The sequence below is a fragment of the Penaeus japonicus genome, unplaced genomic scaffold (assembly GCF_977035675.1).
Source record: "Penaeus japonicus unplaced genomic scaffold, GWHDUDI00000001_assembly GWHDUDI00000007, whole genome shotgun sequence".
NCBI classification, from domain to species: Eukaryota; Metazoa; Arthropoda; class Malacostraca; order Decapoda; family Penaeidae; genus Penaeus; species Penaeus japonicus.
This window is the reverse complement of record NW_028234409.1, coordinates 14275288-14280287: the sequence shown is the minus strand read 5'-3', so window position 1 is coordinate 14280287 and position 5000 is coordinate 14275288.

Here is a 5000-nt window from a genome sequence, read left to right as displayed (position 1 = left end):
CGCGAACATTTTTTCCAGTGTCACACAGCAAACAGCGCATCAAGTTGACTGACAGGACGGAGACATCGGTAATGAAGGTTAGTTGCGACTAAGGTCGATATCCCTCGTGTCATTTTTCTTCCTCTTAATTGTTTTTCACACCCTAGTGTTGTGCCTTGTGTTACCCACTTTTTTTCTTTTTCTTTCTATTGTGAAGTGATTGGATTTCTTTCTCGCGCCTATTCATGAGTGAATTACGAAGTGGTAAAGTGTTCAGAAATCTCAGGGAAACTACCGAAATTTTCTTTGGGTTGGATACTGTACCTTCCCATTCTCCCTCCCGTCCCGTTTCCCGATCTCTGACCCCCCACACACTCATCTCAACTGCTAATTCCACCACTATCCCACCCTCTGACCTGACCCCCAACCGCCCCCCCTTCTCCAACATGACTTTCCAACCTCACCAAACATTCAATATCGTACAGAAATTTGATGGCTCGTCCATTCCGGTTGAAGATTTCTTGGAAAATGTTGAATCTATGATTATTCAAGGTGGAATGTCTAGAGATGACCCCTCTTTCGGCAATAAATGCGTAAACGCGGCTGAAACACGTTTAGAGCTTACCTCAGCGAAAGTACGTAACGCGATTAAGCCTTTAAAACATTGCCATCCGAAATGCGCAGTTGGAGTTATTTCCAGGATATATTCAGACCTTCGTTCAAACCCTTGGATGTAAGTCACCATATTCAGTTCGCGAGACTTATTCAATTAAAGCCTGCTTCCTTGTCCGAAGAAGACATTCGATTCTTTATCAATCAGCTTCGGGTTCAAGTTTCAAAATGGGTTAAGAGTATTCCCCACAACCATGACTCCCACGTAAAGTCCTTGTTTCACGACCATCACGTTTCCTCCATGACGTATATGGTCAAATCTATCCTAGTTGCTTCTTTACCTACTTCTGTACAAGAACAAGTTTGGGAACCCTGTGAAGATACTGATTTACTGAAGTTACCCGGCGAATTTGCCAAGTCTATCAGAGAGAAGGCTCCCACAGTATCTGTCAACGCAGGCATTCCCACGACTAAGGCAAACACGACCACACAAGACAACACACCCTTGCGTAACACGAACAAGCACAAACAACCAAACGACAAACCACAACGCAACCCTAACCCGCGGTTCCACAACCAAGACACGAAAACACAACACTCGAGACAAACCTCCCCTCACAGATATAATACGGGACATAAATCTCGCTTTCCCCCGTCATCTAACTCACCTCATGTTCCCAGACGTAAACAACCTTGCGTCACAAATTGGGCACCAGACAGAGATCAGTGTTTTAATTGTTGTGCGAAAGGTCACGGTGCCGACTCATGTTATTCGACACCGTACTGTCCCTATCACGGCACGCGCTCACACCCTTGGCCTCACTGCTCGGCGTTCCCTGACCAGGTGGATCAAACTTACAAATTGCTCCAGCAACGCCAAGCAAACCGCCATTTTTTAGGGAAAAGCCAAAAACACCCAGACACGGCGACACTACAAGCACAATACCGGTAACACATCACATTGTCTCGACTAGTTGCATCCCTAATGATATCACTCAACCGCCTTTGCTTCCATCTATATTGAATGACAAGCCTGCATATTTCTTCTTAGACACAGGATCTTCTTGTTCTGTAGTTTCGTTGAATACCTTGCGGAATTTTGATTTATCATTAGAATTGCAACCGAGTCAAACTACCATTTGCGGGATAACAGGAGATAAGGTATCAGCTTTAGGCAGCAAAGTCCTTAACATTTCTCTTGGTAGTGAAATTTTTGCTCACAAGTTTGTCGTTGTAGAATCTAATTTTACCCGGACACCTCTTGTTGGGTCATGATTTCTTATACCGTACAGGTATTTCCCTCCATCCTCAGAGTAATAGCATTACTTTTAATGGTCAGAATTACCTATTAAGGACTCCCTCTTGCCTATGGACGCATGCCGACCCTTTCACACCCGCAATGTCAATCTATGAAGTCACACATGACCATAGTCACACCATGTCTACACCTCACTTCCCATCCTCTCCTCCCCACCACCCCCCTACCCCTCCCCTGCCCCCTCTCCCCTCTTACTCCTCCTCAGACCCCTTCCCTCCCCCCTTACCCTCCCACCCTACCCCCTCCCCCTCACCCCGTTCCCCTACCCACCCGCCCTCGCTTCACCTCTCCTCTCGCTGCGCGCGCACCCGCATCACGCAAACCTTCGCGCGCAAAACACGTTGACGACTGTGCGAAATCTTGGACCGCTAATGATATGTCCTAAGTTTATAGCTAGTGCTACCACTACTATCCCGGCATTTCATGATCTACTGTAGACGTTTCTTGTCCTTCGGCAAATGGTACTGCTTTGATATTACCTGATAATATACGAGTAAAAGGTTGTGCAACATTACCTTCCTTGTATAATATCACTGATAATAGATGTCAGGTGCATGTATTTAATCTTACCCCGGCCCCATTGACTATTAACGCTGGTGTACCTGTAATATCTTATGAATTCACAGACTTGCTATCTGCGAATTTGATTTACCTGTTCCTCCCCTGTTTTTTCTGCAACATCATCTTCCTGATGAGCAGAGCTCTGATCATGTTCTAAAGCAAAATTTAGATTTTCATGAAGGATAAGATATTTTAAATAACATATAGAAAGAAATCCCAAGCGTACTGTCAACCAAGAGGCGACCGATGGGAAAAACGAAATTGGTTCAACACGCCATGACCCTCGAGGCTGATGCTAAGCCTTCGTACATACCGAGTTATAAGATCCCTCATTCGAAGCGACAGGCCTTGGAAAAGGAAGTTAAAAACAATGTTAGACATGAATCTTATTCAAACCAAGCAATTCACGCTGGGCCTCCCCCTCCTCCTTGTTCCAAAGAAGGATAATACTTTCTGCCCAGTGGTCGATTATCGTAAGTTGAATAAAGTCACAGTGCCAGAACCCTTCCCCATTCCTAATCTTAGATTGTTGTTGCAAGATTTGGCTCTTAATAATAAGATTTTTTCAACTATTGACCTTGCTAAAGGCTTCCTGCAAGTTCCTATGGCTCCTGAAAGCGTGCCATATACGGCTTTCTCGACTCATATGGGACACTTTTGAATTTTTAGTATGCCTTTCGGCCTTCGCAATTCTCCTCTCACATTTAGCAGATTAATGTCACTTGTACTATCAGGATTGATTAATGATCAGGTCCTTGTGTATTTAGATGATATTTTAATTTGCTCACCCTCCCTCTCTGAACAAGAGAATAAATTGCGGCAGGTCTTCATTAGACTATCAACTGCAGGATTAACTATTCACCCTAGCAAATGTCAGTTCTTTAAATCTAGGTTCGATTTCTTAGGCCATACCTTGTCGTCTAAAGGTATTGCACCTAATAATTCAAAAGCTAAAGCCATTGCCGATTTTCCAACACCTAAGAACTAGAAATAATTGAAATAATTTTTAGGCGTCTCAGGTTTTTACAGGCCGTTCATCCAAGGTCACGGGTCCATCGCGACACCGCTTCACCATCTCCCTCAAAAGGATACCACCTGGCAGTGGACAGACGAGGAAAAAGCCGCATTTACAACTCTTAAATCGCGACAATTAAGGCTCCACTCTTAGCCTCCCCGATTTCAGTTTGCCTTTTGTCCTCACACTGATGCCTCAAATCTCGGGCTTGGAGCAGTACTCCACCAGAAACACGACCAATCTGGAAAAATGCAGCCCATTGCTTTTGCAAGTCGCACCCTCAATTCAGCGGAACGAAAAAAAACGCTATCACACGACGGACCGTGAACTTCTCAGTATCACATGGGCCCTCCGTCATTTTCGAGAACTAATCCTTGGATATCTGATAGAAGTGCACAATGATTATTCCTCCCTCACTTCCATAATTAAAGGTAAGGACCCTCATGGACGACGCCCCCGCGATTGAAATTCTGGCAGTTTGACATCACCATTGTTTATTTACCTGGGAAACAAAATATTGCCCGACGCGCTATCTTGCGCTCCTCTCTCTGATGCTCACAACCTGCCTGAATCTAGCTCCTCGCCCACCTTTGCCTCCCGCAAGGTGAAATTCTCTGACATTGCACCGATCTTGGCAAATACTGCCGCTCCTACCGTTGAGGATTCTTCGAAGGACGAGATCCGGTCTGCACATGTTAATGGTCGCCGTTCCGATCCCATTCATTGTGTTACCGCCCGGTCTTGGCTGCCCCAGCCGTACCTCCCATGGACCACCCACGGAGGACGAGATCCGGATAGCGCAACGTAATGATAATCTGTACGGCCCCTTAATTCAAGCTTTAGAAAGGAATGAAAGACCTCCCCCTAGCAGACATGTTCGAGTAAGTCAACTTTACCTCGATGCTAACGGTCTACTTTGCTACAAGTCTAGATATAGGACAAGAAAGCTTAAGGCATCTCGTAAACTTGTAGTTATTCCTGAATCCCTTGAAGGTCGAATCCTTCCTCTTTTCCATGAGTCGAAAGAAGCTGCACACTGTGGTAAGTATAAGGCAATTCACTTAGCTCAGCAACGCTTCTTCTTCCCACACCTTATTAGCAAAGTTGCTAAGCATGTTCACTCTTGTAAGCAATGTCCATATTACAAGGGAAATACCAATGACCCAGCCCCTGCATTGAAATATGACATTCCAGACTTTCCTTTCCAGAAAGTCTCTTGCGACACACTGTCAGGATTTCTGCCTTCTCGCAATGGTAATCGTTATATTTTAGTTTTCATTGATAACTTCACTCGTTTTTGTGAACTCGTCCCCGTGCCCAACAAAACAGCAAATGTTGTTGCACATGCTTTTCACGACTTCTGTCATAGACATTCAGCCCCCATGTATTTTTCAACTGATAACGGGACTGAATTTCATAACAAGGTCATGGATAAGTTATGTGATATCATGAATGTAACTCGTGTTAACATTCTCCCTTACCGCCCACAAAGTAATGGTATTACAGAAAGGCTCA